The 24909-nt window shown below is 36.7% G+C and overlaps 1 protein-coding gene and 1 pseudogene across 1 annotated transcript in view; one reads left to right on the top strand and one right to left on the bottom strand.

Annotated features, from left to right (window-relative positions):
• ZNF804B (zinc finger protein 804B) overlaps positions 1-24909 on the top strand; it is a 526762-nt gene that overhangs the window by 356972 nt on the left and 144881 nt on the right. The gene's annotated exons all lie outside the window — the stretch shown is intronic.
• LOC116569496 lies at positions 184-1296 on the bottom strand (annotated as a pseudogene).

Below are 24909 nucleotides of genomic sequence, written 5' to 3'. Positions count from 1 at the left end.
TGCTCAACTGACTGAGCCACCTAGATGCCGCATGGCTGTAGTGATTTTCTTAAACACCAGCTGGCCTTTTCAGTCATTTCCTTCAGCTGGCTTCTCTGATGTTATTATTGAGAAACTTTGCCTTGACTTTCCTCTCATAGTTCATTAATAATAGTAAAACACTCTTCTAGAAATCAGAACCTGCTACATCCTATAACACCTCCCCTTCCCCCCTCCCATTCCACCTGTTCCAGGGTCCTTCTCTTCTTTAGGAATTCTAGTGGCTACAACTTCTGCAGTAGTTAACAGAGAGCCCACTCCGGTAGCATCCAATAAAGCAGTTCTTACAGTCTTAGTTGGATCACAGATTCCTTTTTCCACCATATTCACAAAATCTCCAAGCATAGTGTCATTAGCAGCTTCTGAGGACCTTGACATAATTTTTTTCAACTATCACTGATCCCTCAACACCTGCATTCTTAGCAATGGTCACTGCAGGAATTTTGAGTGTTCTCTTCATAATTGCTATACCAATTTTTTGGACCTTCATTAGCTGGATTCATTGAATCCAAGGCTGAAATGCACCAAAGCAGGGCTCAACTCCCTCCCAGAAAAATGCCTTCTTTAACAGCAGCTCACATAGCCCTGAGGGCATCTCCCAACTCTGTCTTTCTTTTCATTCATTCAAATCACCTGCCCCACTAACTGCTGCCCCACAGCTACTTCATCTGAGAGATGTGCCAGATAGTCATTCAACTTCTCCTTTTCATATCCACTAATTGTGTTGTCTAACTGCTCAGTGATTTCTTGAATATGTTTTTCAGTTTGAGCCTTGTCACCTTTTCCTTTTAAGAGCATGGCATCATCTTTAGTCACAAGGACCTCTCCAACTTTTTCTTAAGTCATAAGGCTGAACATCTTCAAGATTTAGAATCAGTCCTCCTCCAACCACTGTACTGGTGCACCAGTAGCAATAGCTATGTTTAAGCTGGTCCTGTTGTCACCAAAATCTGGAGCTTTGACTGCTACAACTTCAAGACCAACTTTCAGCCTATTCAAAATGAGCATTCTCAGAGATTCTCCATTAGTATCTCCAGCAATTATAACAAAGGGCTTACGGTGAGCGTTGGCAATGTGAAGAGCATATACAATGGACTGGACACTGGAAATTTCCTTTTCATTCAGTAGAACATAAGCATCTTGGAATTAAGATTTCTGATTTTTTGATATATTAACAAAGTATGAAGAAATAAAATATACTAAGTACCATATATCTTGAAATGTTATAAAATCAGTTCTGGTGGCATGGTATCTCATTGTCACTAAGAGAACTCAAAAAGCAAAAGATATACTGGAACGGTGTACCTGCCCATAGACTAAAGAGAGTGAGGTTGCATCTCACTGGAAAGGCAGCTGAAGGGCCCTTTATCCTGGGAGAAGCCTGAGGGACTTGTGTTAGAAAGCTGTGGCCTATCTGCCATTCCAAAGGGACATGTCCCAGGAGGATGACCTGAATGCAAGCGCCTCAGGAGAGGAGGCGGCAGTCCAGGTGGAACAAAGCAGCTAGGCTGGAGGAGGCAGTGGCTGCATCAAGGGGACTGTAATACAGAAGACTTAGAGAAAGTATCTCTAAGAAAATCACAAATGTATCCGAGAAGAAAGTAGAGACTTGGCACCTGCCATGAAGAATGCTCAGATGCAGCTCCTAACTACCCCAGCTGTGTCAGGCTTTGCTGTTCTTCATGAATCTTCTCTTCACCAGGTCTGACCTTGAGACCTGTCAGCGATAACACTGTGAGGGAGGAAGGAGGTGAAATGAGTCGCAGAGAAGACGCATCTTCATCTACAGGTTTATAGACTGGGACTGGCCCAAGCTGAGAGGGTGGCGGATACTTTAAACATTGAATATTTTTAATAACAAAGAAGCAGATTCTTTCTTTCTCTCTCTCTCTTTTTTAAGTAAATCCTAAAGGAATATTTATTTATTTCCCCAGAGTAATGGGAAAAACTGGGAAACCTGAGGAGATTTTCATCCCAGTTTTGGGGGAGTGGGCAGGAGATCTCCATCTATAGAGCAGGTAGAATGGGGCAGTGAGAAGACAGGCCCCTTTCTGAGCTTCCCTGACCTAGTTCAACAACTACAGCAACTGAGTGAACCTGATGTTTCACAGTGAAAATGTATCTATTTTTTAAAGGCCCTTTGGGGAAAACTGATATTAAAAATTGTGATTCCAGTGATGTCACAGGGGAAGACAATCACCTATTTCACTAACCCATGGAATAGGCTTAAAATGTCTCCAGAACTATCTAAGGTAAAATTAGTTAATATCTGTGAAAAATGTGGAGCTCACTGCTTGGCACCAAAGCATTCATGAATAGTTTGTCTTTTCCCTTAGGAAATAGGGTGTTTTATTAGTAGAGAAAAAAATGAAAGATTTTGTTATGCCAGTTTCCTATATTTTCAGAAAGGAGGGATTAAGCATTATAAAATCCTTTTTGAGCCCAAGTATAAACTCTGATAAAGCCTATAGTTTTAAAGAACTGTTACATCAACTACTTTTAATCTGACTCATTTATATTTTCTATATAGAAGCATAAGAACACATTTCATAAAGTTCCCCTTCTTTGGACTGTTATAAACTCTGTCCAGAAGCCGGAAGTGGTATGGCTTTGGAATCATGTCTTCCCTCCTTAAAAAGGATAAAGGCAAGTTCACCTATCTGTAAAGATCTTTGATTTGAGAGAACATAGACCTGAAATTGACTTTATGCATCGCTTTTTACAGAGAATTAGATTAAAAAGCCCAATATGTAAGTCTGCTTTGTTCTAATTTAAAAGATAATCATAATATCTTCAACACTGTGGGAGGTCTCTCAGTAAACATGGATTTATATTTAGCACAATTTATTTGAAAATCAGAAAGGCTGCCAAAATGGTCCAAACATTCAATTATTTCAGTTTTAGAGGGCAGATATTACTGAGAAGTAATAAAATATTGCCAGCCTGCATAGGCAGCTCGTCATCACTAGTAACTTGAAAAGACCAATTACGCCTCACATGGACAAATGTTGATTAAAGGGTGGACTTCATAACTGCCTGGCCATGTTTGAGTCTGTAATCACAGAGGAGGGGGAAGGAAGTACCCAGCACACCACCAAAAGCTGCAAGGAGTCATCATCTGATGAAGGGGAAAAGATGGGAAATTTTTAAGAAAATGTCAGAGGAAATTGCCTGGTGGTAAGAGCTCTACTTATGTATGACTCTGAAGGAAATTGTCTTCTTAGAAAATTATAAGTTCTCAAAATGTCTTAAATAAAAAAAAATGAACCTATCTAAGCATTCTGGAGATCAAGCTTGGTATTCTCAGACTTCAGAGAAATTGTTTTTACTTGTCACAGGTCTTCATTTTTCTGAGGAAGACTCAGGAACTGTGTGAGTTTGGATTTGCGTAGGGGATCCAGAGAGATACTCAACTTGCTTTCCATACAAGTTTGATAACATTAAGGTGAAACTAAGACCCCCAACTAACTAATAACTAAATACTTATTGAGGAATTTTGTATGTGAATAATTACATGCAATTTCAACTAAGATAGCATATATAAAATGCATAATACAGCCCTAGACAGACAAGGTGATATTGTGCCTACAATTTTGTTATGTAACAATTGGTACATATTCATTGAGAACATAGTGAAATGTACTCAGTACTGTACTGTGCATAGGAAGGACAAAGGAGTTGTGGCTAGGCTATTAGGGAGGTAATAGAAGGTACTAAGAGAAAAAAAATAACATGCATGATAAAATTTTTAAAAATAATATGATGCAGTTTGTAATTAAGTACCATGTTATATAATACAGGATTATTAAGTACAGGAAAAAAATTAATGCAGTGAAAACTTGCAGGGGTTTTTAGAATGGGGGAAACTTAAAGTGGGGCTTGAAAAATCCATAAGTATGGGAATCTAGAGGTTGAAAGGGAAGAAATTTCAAGAAAGAAACAGCAGCCCACAGGTTCAAGGGAGGGAATGGCCAAGAGATTGGATTAGGGAACCAGTGCAGTGGAGCCAGATTTACTAGAATGGAGTCCTAGCTCCCTGACTTAACTGGTGTAACCTAAGTGTGATGTGATCCTTCTGTACCTCACTCCCATCATCAGTAAAATGGAAGTAACTCTTGTATTTATTTGAAGAGATTTTGAGAATTAATGAATTTACATATATAAAGCCCTTCTACTGGGACCCAAGACCTAGGAGGTATTCAACAAATGTTAGCTACTATTACTATTATCAGGTCGTTGAACACTGTTAAAGGATGTGATTTTCATGCATAGAATGAAGCCAGATTATACAACAACAGCAACTACCACTTGTTACAGATAGAGTGATGGACACCATCCGCTACATTTGGCCTACATTTTTTTCTTATTCCTAACAGCCAGCTCTTGGAGAAAAGGAGACATAAGTATTATTTCTCTCACTTTACAGCTGAGGAAGCTAAGAATTACAGAAGCAATTTTCTCAAGCATTCTGCAGCTAGTAAAGAAAAACCAAGAGTTGGAAGAGCCATCTTCTGGCCATCACTCCCATGTTTGAAACTGCGGCATTATGATGCCTGAATTTATAAATGATAGAGGATCTTGAGATTGAGGTAGGAGTCAGACACAAGTTTACTAGATAGGTTGAAAGTAGGAAAGAGTTCAGATTCAAGAAAATCAGCCTGGTGGTAGCTGGTGGCAGCTGAAGTACTCTAGGAAAGGTGAGGTAAATAAACTTTTAGGATGGCAGCCCTGAGACCTGAGAAGGAAAAAAGAAAAAAAAAAAAATGGAAAAGACTTTATCCTGGGCCCTGAAAGTGAGAGACAGTAATTTTGGCTCTTGGTAATGGAGCCCAAATGACTAGGAGAATGGTAGCTTCAGGAGGGCTGGCTTGGAGAGAGGGTGCAAAAAGGACCTTGGTTCCTTGCATTCAAGGCCAGGGTTAAGAGAGTCTCTTTGTCTCCGTGTGTTTTGCGATGATAGCTGGGCCCATCTTCCAGTCCCTTCATGAGATTGGAAATTAGCTTTCTTGTTACTGGGTTGCATTTCACTTGTCCCTTGGGAGCTCTTGTTCACATTTTCTAAGTTGCTTGTTGTAGAGACGTCATTTAAGGAAGGACAAATTAGTCCGGGAAGACAAGAGTTGCTCCTAATGCAGTTGAGAGTTCTCTGTTTTGTAGCCTCAGACCCTTTACGAGCAAAGAGTAGAAATAAACATCATGGCTAATGCACTTCAGCAATATAAAAGGTTTCTACAAGGAAAACGCTGCTAACAGTAAACAGTTTATATAAAGCAAAGATAAATCATAATGGAGTGGTAATTTGAGTTTGTATTGTACATCTCCTCAGGGAATTCCTAATGCTCTAAAGACACTATCTCATTACTACCTGGCATACCTCTGAGAAATATGCAAAAAGCATCATTTTCTTCAATTTTTGTAGAAGAACCTAAGTCACAGGGAATTGATGTGGCTTATCATTATACGGAAGTGGATTACTCATTTCCATGGAAAGGATTGTCTCAGGGAATGGGCTGATTTTCTCATGAAATGAGTCACTCAACCTGAGGGGAAAAAACACCACTGAAGCCCCCCCAGAAAATAAGCAAGCAAAATACCCTTTAGCAGATTTCATTACCTATTTTAGGAACCCTCTGGACTTGTTTGAACCTAAGTAATGCAACTAGAATCAGAATAGCTTTTATACACTTTATCCATTAGAATAACTCATCACATATTTATTTGAAAGTTTTTGATCGGAAAGATCAAATTTTTAAGGGAAACTGTAAGAAATGTGCAGCTTCTAGGCAAGCGTATGACATAGTGGAAATAGAGCCGCCCTTGTCACTGCCCTTGTTGCTCTTTGCCATCTCAGGCCAACCTAAATGACAAATGGACGTGCTCACCAGAGCATGATCTCTGCACCCAGAAATGACAAATAAAGATCGATCACTTCCTTAGTATTTCAGAGGAAATTGCAACGGAGCCCCCTAACTTTTTAGGCATGCTGCTCCACAGAGTACCTACCACTACTGCACAACAATAGAGTGTGACCTAACTGCTTCTCGGTGCACCTTTCCCATAATCCTCCAACTCCCTGTCTCACCTTAGGTGTATAGATTTAGAAATCACTCAAGCCAGAATACAGTTCTGGAAGATTCTAATGCTTGTCTTCCTTGATGATCGTTTTGGGTAAGGTTGCATAGAGCAACTTAGCTCAGTATGTTTGGTTTTTTCACTCCTACATGTAATATCCCACATTTTGTTGCTCTTCATTGTGTGTTGCTAAACATCCTATCCTCCTGTTAATTCACTCATGGAGGAAAATGTGTTTTTTAACTACTGATAGTGGCCTTCTTTATGGATACAGATCTCTGGCCAATGATTAAGATTTGTTATAAATTTTTTGAGTTTTTATTTAATTTTTTAATAGAGAGATTGAGAGAGAGAGCGTGCACAAGTGGGGGTGTGGGGCAAGGGTGGGGGCAGAGGGAGAGGGAGAATTTAATCAGACTCCATGCTCAATACAGAGCCTTACACAAGTTTTGGTCTCAGGACCCTGAGATCATGACCTCAGCCAAAATGAAGTCAGACACTTAAGAGGCTGAGTCACCCACGTGCCCCGAGATCTGTTATTTTCGAACAGTTTCATTACCTTGACCTTATTTCTTTAAATACGTATTTCAATGTTAGGAAATGACATTTGGAGTATAAATCCTGCATTTATGGTCTGTTAAATCATTCAACATGAACCCTTGTTTTCAGTCACAGAGTGATTAGGAAACACTGATTATAACTGCTAATTAACAAACTGTTCTAAAGTAAATAAGGACCCCGACACCTGGGTGGCTCCGTCAAGCATCTGCCTTCATCTCAAGTCCTGATCCCAGGGTCCTGCAGTGGAGCCCTCCCTCTTCCTCTGCCTGCCACTGCCCCTGCTTGTGCTCACTCTCTCTCTCTAATAAATCAATATAGTCTTTAAAAAAAAAAAAAAAGCACTGGGTGTGATGCATAAACAATGAATCTTGCAACACTGAAAAAATAAAGTCTAATAAATAAATAAGGGCCAAATTATTTATCATCATTCTTTTTCATGTCTGACCTTCAATAAATATCTGCATGTGTTAATCTACAAGGTACTTTTTCCAACTTGAAAAGTCTGAGAAAGTTGGGCATTCTGGTATATATTTATGTGAGATGTGGAGCCATATATAAGCCAAGAAAGTAGCTGAGGTATTTGCTGATCTTGGATTTTGTTCAAATATTGCGTAAAGGTGCTTGTGCAAGTGCTTTTTCTCTAAGTGAGCACTCAGCTAGTCTGTTCCTGTACTCCCCCTCAGCATCCTTGAGAGTTAAATTTTCTTCTGTCTTTATTAGAGTTTAATTTGATTTGATACCTTTTAAGTTTAAAACCTTATAATTAACATTTGCTTTAGCTCATCTAGCTCTTTCCTATCAGAACTCACATCACAAAAGTGTTAGTTGTAAAGTCTTTAAATATACAAATCATTATATACGTAGATATTATTACATCTTTTTGATACATTCCGCAAAACATGTACTCCATCTATGCACAGAGAGATGGCATTAAGATAAAGGCCTTTTATTAGTTCATTGCCATTTTACTCTCATTACCAAACTTGATATTTTAAAATCTATTTTTGTGGGGGCATCTGGATGGCTCAGTTATTTCACTGGGGGTGCCTGTGTGGCTCAGTTGGTTATACCTCCCACTCTTGGTTTCAGCTCAGGTCATGATCTCAGGGTCATGCAATTGAGCCATGTCAGGCTTCATATGGAGCGTGGGGTTTTTCTTAAGATTCTCTCTGTCCCTCTTTCTCTGCCCCTCCTCTCTCTCTCTCTAAATATGTATATAATATATATGTATATTTTAGTTATGAGAAAAGGTATCAGGTATCTCCTATCTATATCTTTCTACTTTTTTTTGTCTGACAGGAAATGTGAATGGGCCCCTCCCTAGCTCAAATGTGTTTACCACAAGAGAAAAGAAAAAAAATCAGTGATAAAAAAAATCACTGATCAGTGTTATGTATGTTCTAAACACGTTTAAAACTGGCATAAATTAACAATATGAAGCTCTCATTTGGTTTAATTTTTTTATTGATCATATCACAGTAAAAATACAACTGAGAAATATCAAGTGCATTTTTGTCTTAGAATTATTTTTCACTTTGAAAAATTGTCTAAAATATATGAACTTTGAACTTATTTGTGGAATGCATGAGGGCTCCAGTTTCTCCACATTCTATCACTTGTTAGTTTCTTGGTTTTTATTTCTTTTCTTCCTTTCTTCCTTCCTTCTTCCTCTCTTCCTTCCTTTCTTTTTCTTTTTACATAACAGCTATCTTTATGAGAATAAAGTTTTCCTTTGGTTTTGAAATCAAAGATTTTAAGTATCAAAATAATTTTTGAGAGATTTGCCAGAGCAATTTTTTCCTATAAATTTTAACCCAGTGAATTTATGTCATTTCTTTCCATTATTCTAATATGAGCTGGTAGCAGTTGCCTTAAATTAATTCAAGTATAGAAGTCATACCATGTAGAAATAGTCTCTCTAATAACACTAGATAGACACAGTCTATTCAACTCATCCTCTTGTATGAAGAATATCTATTTGTAATTACTCCTGGTAAATGAAAAAAAAGTATAGATAATTATCTTCCTAAAGTCTTAGTAGGGTTTATGAAAACTTCACAATTTCTCAAGAACAGGGAAAATGAATTTGAATTAGTTTAGAGAAACACAAAAACTTTGATTTGATTCAGAGATGTCACATGAACTTAATTTTGTCTTTATGTTTTTCCGTATTTTCCATGAATAAATGCATGTCATTTTATTTTGTGGAAAAAATGTCATACAAATAGTGGTAAGCTTTAGGATCTGGGCTAATATGCATTCTTTTCTTTTTAAATAATGAATAGATCAAAGTGAATAATATCTAGTAAGATGTTTGCTATTCTGTTGGTCTAAAAAAGAACTATTTCTTTCTTTAGGCTGCTATCAGCCTTACATTTTATTTTCCAAGAAGACTCTGAAATCTAAAACAACAATAGACCTTCAAAAAATCAAACCAAATTTTACATGATTAAATATTTCATATTTCAAAAAAATCCACCAAAAAACAATGTTTCACAGAGAACTGAAAAAACAAAAAAGAGCTAGTATTCATATGTAATAAATGAATATCTTTCAGGATTCAGGAGTGAAACTATAGTTATTCCTTGATAAGAATCATTTGAACAATAGAGATGTGATATTTTGACCAAAAAGTGTGATATGATAGTTTAACCACTGAGTTATATTTGCTTTGATGACTTCACTAATGCATTCATACATTAAGTATTTACTTTACACATATGGTGTGTCCAGTATGGAATAAGGTAAGCACATATAACCAATTCTTTGGTTTTTCTAATTGTAGTATTGTTCAGCCTTTAAAACCATCAGGTTTTGATTTAAAAAGTGGTTTATACCCTACAAACTGATTATAATCATAAATAAAATCATAAAGTCAACTTAATATATTAACTGATTAATTCCACAAAGGTATACTTATTTCCTACTGTGGACCAGACCCTGTGCTCCATATTAGTGAGCAGAAATGATGAATACAATGTGTTTCCTTCCCTAGATTGTTCAGAGACATTCATTATAACTGATTTGGGATGAGTGCACTAACTCAGAGAATAAATCCTCTTTTTTTTTTTCTTTTTTTTTTCATTTTCAGTTCTGTGAAGCTTAAGGAATTTAAAGAAATAAAATCTGTTCCTTCACCTTTAAATTTAAAGTCACAAAAATTAGACATATTTTCCATTAACTTCCTGAATTCTGTGCTGCATTTACCACTCAGAAAGTTTTTGGCATGAAATCAAAATGAACTAGGATCTTCAGCATACTCTGAATCAGTCTCCAAATAAAGAGATCATTGAGCTTCCAAATGATGTTTAAACTCATTATCCTCCAACAGGGAACCATTAAACTATCATCCCCTAGAAACATTATTACCATGGAACATCTGTAAACATCAGTACGTGGTCAGGGATATTGATGGGATCCACTTTTTTGGTAAATTTAAACATACTCAAAAGATGATGAAGAAAATCAATGAACATTTATCAGTAATGAAAGAAGATCTTGTATCGTAAGCCCATTTTGTAGGAGGCAATAATGTAGCCATAAAACTACAGAATTACTTATAAACATATTAGGATGTGACAATCTAAATGTGGGGATAATGAACATGACAATAGAAACTGCCAGTCAAGTACTTCTAAGAGTGCTTGTGTTGAAATTAGGAGGCATCTAAATTACAATACATTTAAAATGCAACAACGGGTGTGAATTGTAAACTGGAGGTAGTTTCCCTATAGATGTCTTGTAGACTCCTAGAAATAAAGTAAAGCCATGCAGACATTGACAGTTTTTCTTCCTAAAGTTTGCCATATAAATAGACCATCCTCAAAATGGTACATCTTGAAATATTTCTGAAATAATTCTGCATATTTTTGGAATTAAGGAAATCAGAATAGTCAAGGTAACTAATGGGGAGAGACATGTCCCATTGTGCATTCTGGAGCTCAGTTGAAAGAAGATAAAATGAACTCTATAAATTAAGTTAAAAGTGTTAAATATAAATAGTATAATTAAATTATTTATACATGAAAATAATTGAAAAAAAAAAATGACCACAAAGTGGTTCTACGTGCGGCCCTGAAAAAAAAAATTCAAATTAAAGGAATGCCATATGTATGTATGTTTCCAACCACTGATCAATCATCATTTGAATTTCTAACCCACATATTGGAGAGCAAAGCCCAGATTCCTAACAGTTTCATTGTCAATGAGATGATGACAAGGATCCCATCCTTATCTTGCACCTATGTTTGTTTTCCTATTAGCAAGTACTAGCAGATGATATAAAAAGTGCTAATACTCAGGGAGGAAATGTCAAAATTTTAGTCATATGAATTAAATAGCTTCACTTTTTAACTTCTTGAATACAGTAGTGATTATTACATAATTTTACATACATACAACCAGAGGAAATGTATACATACATACAACCAGAGGATATGCTCAGCAGTCAAGCTCACATAGATGCATAGTCCAGCCCTGCTATCTTTGATGCCTGTAATCTTGGACAAATTATTTAATCTCTGTAAATTTTAATTTTCCTGGCTGCACCTGATATAAGATCTGTATCTTTAACTAGAGAGAGCAAAGTGAAGGTTGCTGGAGTGGGGGTGGGCAGGGGCATGGTTCAAATGGGTGTTGAGGATTAGGGAAGGCCCTTGTGCTGAACGCTGGGTTTTGTGTGTAAGTGATGAATCACTAAATTCCACACCTGAAACTAATCTTACACTGTATGCTCACTAACTGGAATTTAAACTAAAACTTGCGGAAAAAAGACCTATATCTTAGTATTGTGATAAATGGTTAAGTAACTTATTTTGAAACGCTTTATAGGGCACCTCACACGTAATACTTTTCCAGCAAATGTTAGCTATTGTTACTGATTATTATTCAATCATATCAGTAGCTAATAGAAGTGTTCCCAATGTGTATGTATAACTAAATACAGTGTGGCTTCCAGATGCTTCTAACATTCAGCCAATAAGAGTATATGAGAAGAAAGAGAACCGAAATAGGAAAGTTGTTCATTCTCCTGTAAAATTCAATCTTATTTGTATTTTACTTTTACCTTTCTCTCCTATAAACAAAGAAAAATGTAAATTATATTACTGAAGCAATTCCAAAACAATGGGATCTATTTTAAAATATTAATGTCAGTAGTCTGCTAAATGAAATAAACACTAATGTGAAAATTAAATCAGTATTTTCTCCAAAGAAATCGAAAGACTCTGATTTTCCTAAGAAAATTTCTGCCTTTGAAATGCAGGTTTTAAGAGTTTTGTAAATAGAACTTTTAATAATCACATACCATAGACCATCGTGTCAGATAGGTAATACCTGGAAGAATCGAGTAAATGATATATTGACTACATCTCTTGAAATGTCCCTTATGTGAACTCTTCGATCTTTTCTATTCTCTGATGAATAACCCTGTTTAAAGAAGTTTCGAGTTTCTCTGTTTTCCTTTCTGCCTTAAAAAAAGGAACAAGCTAGCCATAAACAATCAAGGCGACAGATGCCTATGAGAATTATGTTGCCTTTTTGAGTCACTCCCGGGGCTTCTTTGGAAACTTCTGACTTTCTGCCTGGGAGATCTAGGCTGATTTTCTGCTTTTGGCTTCTTATCCTGTCACTCAGTGGAAGAAGGTATTAGAAGGTTACCACTGAGCTGAAATTGAAGTCAGAGCTACTGACCCTACTGCACGAACCTTTCATTTTGTTCTTTGGGCTAGGTCACATCTTATTTGTCCATCGTAAATTTTTAGTGTCCATTCACTGAATTCCCATTCAGTATTTCAAATCAATTTCCCAAGGGTTTCCTAGGAAAACAAGCCCAAAAGGACAAAATTTGAGCTCCAGTCATGAACTTACATGGCTTACCTTTGCAAATGGAATCCCTTCAAAATAAAGTTATAAAAGCTTGATGAAGGATTTCAGTTTTTTAGAATACTGTATAAATAAAGTCAAAATCTGTCATTCCATTAAAAGTAATTATAGTTACTTTTAATTCCTACAGTTATCCTGTGATGGTTAGTATTGGTAATAAATCAGTAGTGACAATGGAGTTATTATTTTTCATGGTAAATAAATGCCCAGTGAATGAATATTCAGAGGCAGTACTTTATGTAGTTTCTCAACTGTTCTGTTGTAGAAATGTCAAGGCACTTTTCAAATCTTAATGTCAAATGGTCATTATCTAAAACTGGACATATGAGTTTTATCACTTAACACGTGGGGGGAAAAAACTTCAAATCTGTTTTCATTGTAAGTGCTTAATCTCAGAGATTTCATACATCCAAAAATTCATGCAATCCTGGCATAAGGGAGCAAATCGTAGATCCCCATTTTGGAGCACCAAATCAGCAGGAATAAGGGGCTTCTTCAGGGTTCTCAGTATTGTATGAAGTCAGCCATGATCCTTGTCTGGTAAATATTACTACCAAACATCTGTGGTTGACAGCTGGTATCCTTTATGACTAGATTTGATTCCATTCTGAATGGTCCCTATCTGTACCATAATTATTATTAAATACTTTGAATACTATGGATGGCTCTCTTACTGAAAAACCCAATTCTTTGTGTGGTGAGACCAGGAAGTTATAAGTATATAAGCACATGCATTGGTTCTAATTAAGATGATCCAGTGAGCATAGAAAGCAACTGTTTTGTTAAAGGGCTAGGAATCTGCTGGCCTGAACTCCAGTCCTATTTTTGCATTAGATGAATCTTTGTCCTTAGGTAGGTCACTCAATGCTTGCTCTCCATGTGTCACATTATTTGCAAAGTGTGGGGATTTAGAAGTGTTTGTTTAGAAGATTTAGGAGAACTAGAGAGGTCATAGATCCTTCTAATATCCCTTTCATTTCTCAAGTTATATTTTTCTATTTGCTCATTGTTATCAGTCAAGAAATGGAGTTGGGGGGTGCCTGGGTGGCTCAGTGGGTTAAGTCTCTGCCTTCAGCTCAGGTCGTGATCTCGGGGTCCTGGGATCGAGCCCCACACCAGGCTCTCTGCACAGCAGGGAGCCTGCTTCCCCCTCTCTCTCTGCTTGCTTCTCTGCCTACTTGTGATCTCTCTCTTTCAAAAAGAAAAGAAAAAAAAAAGATGGAGTTGGGATATTAAGTGTTTCCTCCACAGACAAAATGGGAAAGCTTAAAAAAGATAAAACTAGATCGGTGTTTTAGAGAAGGAGCAGGAAGGAGTGCCTGGCTCAAGCTTTCTGAGGGGAATGATCTTTATTAGGGTACATAGTATCCTCTTTGGATGGTGTCTGAATATTGTGAGACCCTTAAATATTATTTGGTGATTTTCTACTTGTGAAGCTAGTATACACTCTAAGTTTTTGAAAAATTAGGATATATGCTTAGGGTGTGTTAGTCTAAAGAAAGGTCAAGTTATTAAATATTCAGTTGAAATGGGTATGTCAGAACTAGTATAACTGTTATAAAGTACATTAGAATAGACATTTTAGAGAGGAAGAAAAGTTTACATGAAAGATCAGAAAATCAAATATTACATTGTGGAAAAAATTTACCTTTATTTTGATCAATTTTTCAAAGTAATTAAAAAGTAGAAGACTTGAATGAACCTCTCCCTTCTCAGTCACCACCAAATCTGAAATTTGGAATATGACATTTGATGTTCAGGTGAGAATTAGAGGACAACAAAATGTGCTATTTTGTTTGTCAATCCAATGACCCTTGAAATTTCTTCATTACTAGTAAAGGCTGCACTGGGCTTTTCCTGCTTTTATTTTATTAGAAACTCCTTGATCCAATTAATTAATTAGTTTACTTAATCTGATCTGTCACTAGTGCTATCATCCATCTGTTCCCATGTGATTGCATTTATACATACTCTCATTTAGAAATACAGTTGTACACATTAAAAGCACTTGTAGTCTCTCCTCAAAAAATAATTTAATCACCAATGTAAAGTTGAACTCATGGAAAATAATTTATTCTATTGAGTAGAGAGATGACAGGTGTTTTTCATGAGTATTAAGTTTTATCATCTATAATGAGTTTCTGACCAGAGATGGTAAATGAACTTACTATGAAACGTAAAACTATTACATATTCAGGAATATAGAACAAGATGTGCTAGAGAATAAACATTTAAGTAAAACTATTCTGACCTTCCGTGAAAAGCAGTTTCCCTGAAAATAGTCCCAAGAACCTATCTGAAGAGCCTGTGAATAGAGCTCTAAACCCACCCCACCTGAACCCCTGGGGCACTGGTATAAGAGGGAGATGCGAGGGCCATCTTTATTGTTAAAGATCTACCCTTTGGGAGGAATACTGTGTAAGGATCATACCCCAGGACACAGATTTGGATTTGTTCATTGATTAAGTTGCCTTTTTGTCATATAACGGTGTTGACTTAAAATTTGTGTTTCAATTTTGATAATCCTTTGCTGTTTTCTCTTTTTTAAATTATTAGCATATGATTACACTAGTAGAAGTATTAATGTTAAACCTTGGTGGTTCTGGATTCACTCAACTTGGACAGTATGCATTATTATTTATATTGACTTACAAATACTTTATATCCTTTATATTTTTATGGATTTGGCCTGCCATATTTTGTTTAGAGTTTTGCTGGATATTTTTAAGTAACATAAAGGAGCTAATTATCTTTCATAGTAAGGAGTCAATTAATGCTGATCCAAACTACAGCACATTTTTCTTCAAACTACCAATTTGCTTTTCACATTTCTTTCCTTTCTTCTGCTATATTCAAATAAAATTAAAATATTTTTTTGTTTAAAAATTGTATATGGTTATGATCCTATTTTTCAATCCCTTGAATACTCTATCTGTACGCATGCATAAAGAACTCTTCAAAATAATGTTCACACAATTTTAAATTATAGTTAATTTCTCAGTTTTAGGTGATTTAGAATTCTGGTATCTCAGTCTTCTCTGTTGCTTGAATTTTTTCATAAATATGCATCATTCTTTCACCAAAAATGTCACTATTTATAAAAAATACAAGGCATGATTATTCATTTTCTTGCTGCTAATAGTAACTAAACTAAATTTGCCTTGAAATTTTCTTATTCCAAATGTAGTCTAAATCACTACTGTTGTTGATTGACATTTTTGTGTAAATTCTGAGTTTTTGCCTGCTGACGTCCAGGTGGCAAACACCTGTAGAATATGAAGCCTAGAGTCTGTTCTAGGTCATTGGCCATATGTTCTGACTGGCCTTCGTCCATGTCCCTTAGTTTTTAAACCTTTTGCATATCATCCATGAGTGTATGCATAGATTTTAACAACAAAAAGTAGGATATCATATCTCTTTTTCTAAGTGAAGATTATGAACTATTTTTAGTATTAGGCAACTGCCATTCTGTTATAGTATTATGAGTTTGACTTTATGTTTTTCTATATCTCCCACATATAAATTAGATCATGCAGTATTTGTCTTTCTTTGTTTGGCTTATTTCACTTAGTATAATGTCCTCCAGGTTCAATGATGATTCCTAGAGACTGAGGTATGGAAGAAAAAGGGGATGAAAGAAAGAGAGAGAATGAAAGAGAGGAAGGAAGGAAGGAAGAAGGGGAGAGAAAGAAGAGAGGAAGGAAAGAAGGAAAGAAAGAAAAAGGGAAAGGAAAGGAAAAGGAAGGAAGTGAAGGAAAAGGAAGGGAGGAAAGAAGGAAGGTTGGTGTTACCAGGGGTGATGGGGAGTTATTGTTTAATGGATACAGAGTTCTGCAAGATGAAAAGAGTTCTGAAGATAGATGGTGAGAGTTGCACAACAATACGAATGAACTTAATACCACTGAACTGTACCCTTAAAAATGATTAAGGTCATAAATTTTAGTTTGTGTTTATTTACCACGATAGAAAAAGATGGGATAAGAGAAAAATTTTAGAAACGAAGACTCAAAAGCATATTATTTTGTAAATTTCATCTCTTTTTATAATTTACCATCAACATAAAAATAACATGTGCTCAAAAAGTTTGTTCATCGTTGGGTTTGTGAAACTTGGGGAGGACGCCAGTCAGATGCCCTGCCTCACCAGCTTCATGGAATGAGGACTTGAGAGGTGAGGACAGAAGAGTGAGGGTGGGAGGCTGGACTTCCAGAAGCTTTGATATCAACAGGGATCACATTCATTAGGTTTGCTATCTCCAGCTGGCTGGTCCGTGTTTTTTCACACTGGTTAAATCCACCACATCCATTTGATCCTCCAACCAGAAAGTAGAGAGTAAGCCCAGATTTCCCCCTTTGCTGAATGCCCTGTGTTCAAATAGCTGCTAGTTCTGTAAATGCTACCACCGACTTCCCTAAAATATCACGTCTCACCTCAAAACTCATGCTGCTGTCTTTGCTGAACATCTTGCCATGTCTCACTTGGGTATTCACAATAGATGCCTACCTGGTCTCCCAGCTTCCAATCTCACATCCTAGAACTGTCTTCCATTCTGCTGTCAGCAAGGCTTCAAAAATGCAAACCTGATTATTTGGTTCTCTGCCCGATTTTTGCATGTTTTGCATGCATGTTCTGCTGACCGAGTCTGTCTCGCAGCACAGGCGGCCCTTCATTATGTGACTGCTTTACTTACCAGCCTTCTCCCCCTCAGCCCCGCTGTGCAGTTGTTGCTTCAATCACCCTGAACGTCTCACAGTTGCTGAACATACCAATCTCCTGTCTTTATGTCATCTCTTATTCTATCATCTTTGCCTAGAAGGCCTGCCTCTGAATACCAAAACTTGCTTTTCCTCCCAGCACTTCCCTTTAAACATCCCCTTTTCTAAGACGTTTCCTGACCTTCTGTTTCTTTGGAGGAATTTATTTTCCAGTATGTGTTCCCCCTCTGTGTGCTAGTGTTACTTCCTTTGTGGCAGTTATGATGTTACTCACTTGTTTGCTCATTCAATGCCTGATGCCCTCTCCTAGATTCCAGTCCCTTATAGACAGAAATTGAGTTTTTTCATTTCTGTAAACCCTCGTTTGCCCTCATGCAGGAGGTATTTAAAATATTTTTCCAGAATGAGTAAATGAATAAAAGAGATTGGCAAAGCAGTCTTGACAAGAAGAACAAAGCTGAAGGCATCACACTCCCTCATTTCAAACACTATTACAAAGCTGTAGTAATTTAAACAGTATGGAATTGGCATAAAAATAGACACAAAGACTAGAACAGAATGGAGGCCAGAAATAAACACATAAATATACTGCCCATTTAACTTAAGATGAAGGAATCAACAATGTTTTCCCAGTACCATTTATTGAACAGATTGTCACTTCACTGGACCACTATCTTATACCATGAACAAAAATCTACTCCAAATGGATTAATGACTTGAATATAAGACCATAAACCATGAAACTCCTGGAAGATAATATAGGCAATAAACACCTTGGTTCTTTTGAAACTGATACCGAATCTAAAAGCAGAACAAAACAAATTGAGGCACCTGGGTGGCTCAGTGGGTTAAAGCCTGTGCCTTGCCAAGAGAGTCCTTGAGCTTTGTTGGTGGGAATGTAAATCTGTGTAGCCATTGTGGAAAACAGTATGGAGATTCCTCAAATTGGAACTGCCAAATGATCCAGCAACCACCAATCAATTTCTGTATCTATGACTTTGGTTTTATGTTTGTTTTTTAGATTCCATGAATAAGAGAGTTCATACAATATTTATCTTTCTCCATATGATTTATTTCACTTCACATAATGTCCTTGAGCTCCCTCCATGTTCTTCCAGATAGCAAGATTGCATTCTTTTTTATGTGTGAATAATATTCCACTGTGTGTGTATCACAAATTTACTTATCCATTCATCTATTGGTGGTATTTTATCATATTGTGCAAGTACTTTATCAAATTGTACACATATAACTTATGAATGAACAAACATGAAGCTAGACATATTGAGAGAGAATTATAAATTCTTTCTACATTTTTCTTTTGAGTACAAGATCAGTTTTGATATTCAGCAGTTGAAATACAATTTTTTTCAATTATCTTTCTCTATTTTTAATAAATTATCATAAAATCACTTGGTTATTGTGTAATTCTCTGACAGGGCCAAAAAATAAACACATTACTAAAAAATAATGAATGGAATGTATACTGTTAATACTATATTTTTTTCAGAATTTAAAAAAGAAAGAAAATACCTATATGGAGAAAGTACATTTTTTGTTTTCCAAAGAATTCTCTGGAATTAATAAAGTTAGATCAATACTTGGTGATTTTACATGAAATACATTATATTTGAAAATTTGAACTCATAATGAAAACACTTAGATGATCTAGGAAAATGGAAAAAATATTAGCTTAAAATATTGAGTAAAATTCCTTGAATTTACAGTGGATTCAAGCAGCATGATTTTTGTAATTTCTAAGCAGCATTTGAGGACCTGTTGTAAGCCAGACATGTTAATGGGCAGTAAGAAAAAACTAAGAGGCAAAAGAAGTATTTCTTTCAGGCTTAAATTGCTTTCCTGACCACCCAGCATAATGGTTAGTTCTTGTTTCGCTGGCCACACCTTACTGCAAAGGAGACTGGAAAAAGGTAGTGTTTTGGCTGGGCAAAGAAAAACAGAACTAGCAAAGCAAACCCCATCTTCAGGGCTCATCAGTTCCCCCTCTTCATGCCAGGGATGGACCAAGTGAATGACTAACTCTCAGCTGCCCAGCACAGCTCCCCACCCAAAATAAAAGAGAATAAATGAGCAGTGATATTTCTTTCATAAGATGTAGTACAGGATCTGTAGAAGAAGACTTTGAAATCTTGTCAGGCGTTTTCCAGTTGTTTGTGCAAACTTACCATATTACAATCCTCTGTGATAATCTATTTCACAGCCATAAAATGGGAATAATAGGACAGACCTCTGAACATTTCTGTTAAGAGTGACTCAAGATGAGGTATGTGAAAATGCTGGGAACGTAGTAGGCATTCAAAAAGCATTGACTCTTTTTCCTTATGTCTGTATCTTTGTAGAAGCCAGCCTCTGCAGGAGGGATAATGGCGATGATGATGACGATGATGATGAATTTCTTTAATCAAAGGATTGCTTTTGTGCTGCTTATCTTAGACAACATAAAAACATATTTCCCCTTAAAGTTTCTCTAAGTGTCTAGAATATGAGAGTTGGAAATGGTACCTGCATACATAAAGACTGAAGTTTTACACCTGTCAAAGATAAAATAGGCTCAAGTAATTGTGTCTTACCTTTCTTTTCCAAGGGCAGTCATTGCTGGGCATTTAATTGTTACAGTGAGAACCATTCAGAACATGATACCTAGGGATGGAGGAGGGAGGTAGGGGGAGGGAGAACCCATCGTGGGATTTCCTGTCCCCTTGTCCCTTTCAGTCTCACAAACCTGGCTCTCCAACCACGCTCATTACTTGAAACTGACTAGCACAGATGCAAGAGGAGAGGCAGAAGCAAAACTTCAGTGGGATAGGCTGTCTGCTAGTCCTGCTGTTTATATTTAGGCCAAAGATGCAAATAAAATATGATTTGCTGAAAACAAGTACCTGGGGTAGCTCCCTATAAAGATGGGATTTGCTGAGGTTGGGCATAGTTAGGATCAAAATTTCCCTTAATCTTTCACATCATTTTCAACCACAATTATGGTATCTGAAATACAAATTAATTAACACATCCTCTTTAATAAAAAGGAAATGTCAAGATTTCCTAAGCTAATTAGTGATTCATCTTTCTCAACTATCACTTTTCTTCCACAATTAGTGAGAAAAGCTTTTGATTTTTGTAGCTGTCATTTTTCTTTTTATAAGCTGTAAAACATGTACTAAAACACTTCTTTGATGAACATATTGTCACCTCCTAAAATGTAATGGGACATCGTTTTTTTCTCAACAAAATGAAAAAGAATAAAGTCTTTTGATAATAGTATTCTTTGATGTTATGAAAGTTATCTGACTTCCAATCTGGTGACTACAATCTTAAAAAGGATTCATTAATCACAATGGAGTAATTATCTTTGGCAGTCATCTTTCTCTGAGTCACCAAAAGCCAATCCAAAAACGAATGTGATTATAAAGTTAAGGGGAATCCATGATGTTGGGGGAAGAAAGATTTTGAAATACAAAAAGCTGTCCTTGTAGTGAAAAAAGTATAGTCTTATACTCATGTTACAACCTCCAAAGTTTAATCCTGGATCTGGTACTGAATTAACACTGACCTTTCATCATGAACAAGTGTCATAGTGTCACACAACAGATCACAAACAGATGAACATCATGATTTCCTAGACTTAACCATACTGTGCGTCACTCAACACCCCAGGTGTGCCTCACTTTGAAAATAAACTTAAAAACTAAGTCGATCGGAGGCACATCAGTCTGAATGTTTCTCTAGTGTCTGGTTCAAATGTTCATCTTCTCTTTTGTTTGTGCATGCTTATATAGAGAAAGTGAAAGACCGGTCAGGTGTGAACTTGACTCTGACCCAGAAAGCAGGTTTGACTTGAAAAATTCCTTTCAAAAAAGGCTGAGAATAAATGATGGAAATTGAAGTGGAAAATGTACTGCAGGTTGATACTGTGAGTTGGATGAACTTGCCAAATATACTTAGCTTCATGACTAATAGCATAAAATATAATTAATAGAAATTAATAACCTGCTCTTCTACTCTTTTAGAATATAGTGTTCATTTCAGAAACATCGTAGGGATGTTCTTCTTATGATGACAAGCCTAACTTAACCTTATCTTAACTTCTGGGGCTTAACAAAGGAGCATGTCTCAACAAACTCAGAGTATGAATCTAGTTTAAATTAGTTTCTGGCCTCAAGCCTCAAACTCTTCTGAGCTCCAGACTCTGATACAAACATCTACTAAATGTTCCACAGAGTACTTCAATTCAAAATGTTTGTCACTGAATTTTATCTTCCTAAAACAAATCATCACACAGTATCCTTTTTAAAGGGACTGCCCTCCATATAACCTCCTCAGCTAAAACTCTCAGTTGCTTTTCCTCCTGATTCCCTCTTAAGCCCTCCACACTCATTCTATTGCCAAGTTCTGTCAGGTTCATCTTTGAAACACCTCTGAGAATTTTTCTCTTTGCTCTTCTCAGGACCATCATGTCAGTGTCTGCTCTCATCTTCTCAAAGTTTGATTATTGCTATGACCTCATTGGTGTCTTTGTCCTGCTCTCCCCTACTCAGATTCTCCTTCTAACTGCTACCAAAATAACAACCTTCTCCCCTTGCTTAAAATGCTTACCTGTTCCTCAATGAATTATAGTTTCTACTCAGTAAAACATATAAATCATCTTATAATATAACCCAAACTACTTTCCTAAGTTCATCTCCTACACTTGTTTTCTGAAGTTCAACTTATCATCCTCCATGTCTTCGAAAAAGATTTCTCTCTAGTAAAAATTTTCCCTTATGTTCTTACATATGTCTTTCTCCACCAAGAAAATGATTAATCATTTTTCAAGATCCTGTTCACAAGTCCTTTTTCTGCGATGCATTTCCTAAAAAACAAAAACAAAAAACAAAGATCAACCACCTGCTGCTGTGAACTACATCAGTGCTTTCAGAAAATATTTATCTTATCATATAATATATAGCTCATCCTTAAAGTTACTAATTACCAGCATCACTTATAACTTCTAAACAAAAATGCATTTCATAACTCACTATAAATGTCTAAGTTATTATCCTGGGGATAGGGTCCCAGAAGTTCCCAGTAACTTTGAGTGTCATAGATTTGCTTTGTCATCTCTTTTTCCCAATCTTCAAGGTGGTGGCTTACACAAGCATTAGTGAGTGTTGACCAAATAAAAGTTGAACCCCATTAATCTTTCAATTCTTCACTCATGTCCACAAGCTCACTCTGACACAATCTTCATATCCTAAATCTAGAGACAGCTTGGGCTATCTTGAAGCCAAGAGTAGATGAGCAGTTGGAAATCCCATGACCTACAGATCTTTAGGGTATCAAAGAGCCCATGCTACAAATTGGATTGCACAAGGGCCTTGGAGCTTGGTAGAGCCTGACATTCCCATTTTCTAGTTCTGTGATCTTGAGCATATTACATGATCAGCTTAAGCCCTAGTTTCTTCACACATATTAGTGCTTATTAGATTACATTGCCATAGAGAGCTGGGAGAATTAAAGGCGATGGTGATAGTAAAGCACAGAATGTAGTGGATTTTTATTAAGTAGTGGCTACTATTATTACAGACCCTTAGTGATCTTCACTAACTTCATGAGTTAATATCTGGTAATATTCCGTAAGTGAATACTTCCTTACCTGTAGTATTTAATTCATGAAACCTTTAATTATGGCATAGAATATGCTCACTGACTTGAAATAAAGTATTTACATATCTCCTGCTCAATAATTCTTTAAGAGGATAGAATTCAAGGAAGAATAGGAACTTTCCATTCATGGTTTATAATCCTGCATGATTTTAGGGAAGGCTTAAAATGAGAACCAACTTAAGGAATATGAAATATTTGAAAGTTCCCAGATAGCCAGTTTTTCTACAGGGCCATGGAACATTTTCTGAGCACCCAAAACAAAAAAAAAGTCCCAATCAAGCTAGTGTCTGATATAAAGACTTAGCTACTCAGCTGAGTGATGACATAAGAGTGTGTGGCCGAATGATGCCGTGACATTCATACCTACTCATCACTCTCTCTTCTCCTTGATACCATTAAGCAGTGGTATTTCCAGGGCGGATGCTATCCTTTAGGGGATTTCATTGTTAAACATATTTCTGAAGGAGTTTTTAACTGATAATTAGTTATTCTAGTGTAATTTAGCTTAGAAAAATCGGTAATTTTGGCAACTGCACCTTGAGACAGCTCTTCGTGTGACATCTTTGTTTACACTTTGTATGTGTGCATTTGTGCAATAAATCAGGCTCAATAGTATCTCTCCTGTCACATTCCATCATGTCACACTAATAAAATTTGACATGCTCTGGGATGTGGTGATGAATAACCATATGTGGTGACATCTTGGAGAATGCTTAAAAATTATGCTCTGCAGTGATTCCAAAACCTTATGTGTACTTCCCCATTGTTGAAGTAAACCTTGCAAAATAAAATTCTCCAGCCATGAAAAAAACAATTTAGAACTTTAGTACCAAAATCACTGAGAGAAATTCACATTAAACTTATCAGTAGCCATTAAATAACACAGGGTTGCAAAATGGAACTTAATATTGCAAACAAGATGAGCCTATTTTACATGAATGAGCACACCAGAGCTGTGACACACTGATCAGAAAGAATAAAGACATTTATCAGAGATTAGAACACCTTAGTTTGGGGACGCCTGGGTGGCTCACCCACTTGTGATCTCTGTCTGTCAAATAAATAAATAAAATCTTTAAAAAAAATTTTTAAAAAGATCACCTTAGTTTGTATGGGATTTTTTTGGGGGGAGGGGAAAGGGTTGACTTTTTGGTTACCCTTTCTCCTGAAATAGTCGTTATTTATATAGCTATTAAACTGAGTTCTGAACTGAATGTCCTCTTTTTTTTTTTTTTTTAAAGATTTTATTTATTTGAGAGAGAGAGACAGTGAGAGAGAGCATGAATGAGGAGAAGGTCAGAGGGAGAAGCAGACTCCCCATGGAGCTGGGAGCCCGATGTGGGATTCGATCCTGGGACTCCGGGATCATGACCTGAGCCGAAGGCAGTCGTCCAACCAACTGAGCCACCCAGGCATCCCTGAATGTCCTCTTCATCCTAAGACATTTTAGTACAGAGTCCTTGCTGCCATCCTGTGTGATTATTCCCTTTTGCTGGTTAAAGAAACTGAGGCCGAGGGAGTAGAAATGACAGACCCAAAGTCACAGAGCTGGAAGCAATGTGGCTTAGTAGCAGAACTAAGACTAAAATCTCAATATGGGGTGTTATTTACAAACACTGCAGTTTTCAGGCCCTGCTCTTCACTCGTTCCCCTTAGACAAAGCTGACCATCCTGCCAGGACACTTATTCTGCCGTATTCAAATCACTTTTCCTAGAGAGACTGTCCCATGGTGAGGATTGCAGTCAGCAGGAGGGGAAGGACTGGTGGCTTCTGCCTGAGAGCCGAGCCTGGCTGTCACAGCTGTGTGGAGAGACCTTTGTAGCATGTGAAAACATATTGTGCAATTCTGCTCTGATTAGTAGCACAGCATGACTTCTGAAATCAAGCAGTTTCTAAAACCCAGCAGGATTCATCTAGAGAAAGGCCTGTCAACACTTCTTGAACCTATACATACTAAATTTGGTGCTAAGCTTTGAA

This window comes from Mustela erminea, chromosome 11 (assembly GCF_009829155.1).
Source record: "Mustela erminea isolate mMusErm1 chromosome 11, mMusErm1.Pri, whole genome shotgun sequence".
NCBI lineage: Eukaryota > Metazoa > Chordata > Mammalia > Carnivora > Mustelidae > Mustela > Mustela erminea.
Note: the sequence above shows the minus strand (reverse complement) of the source record. Positions and strands in the feature narration are given on the sequence as shown.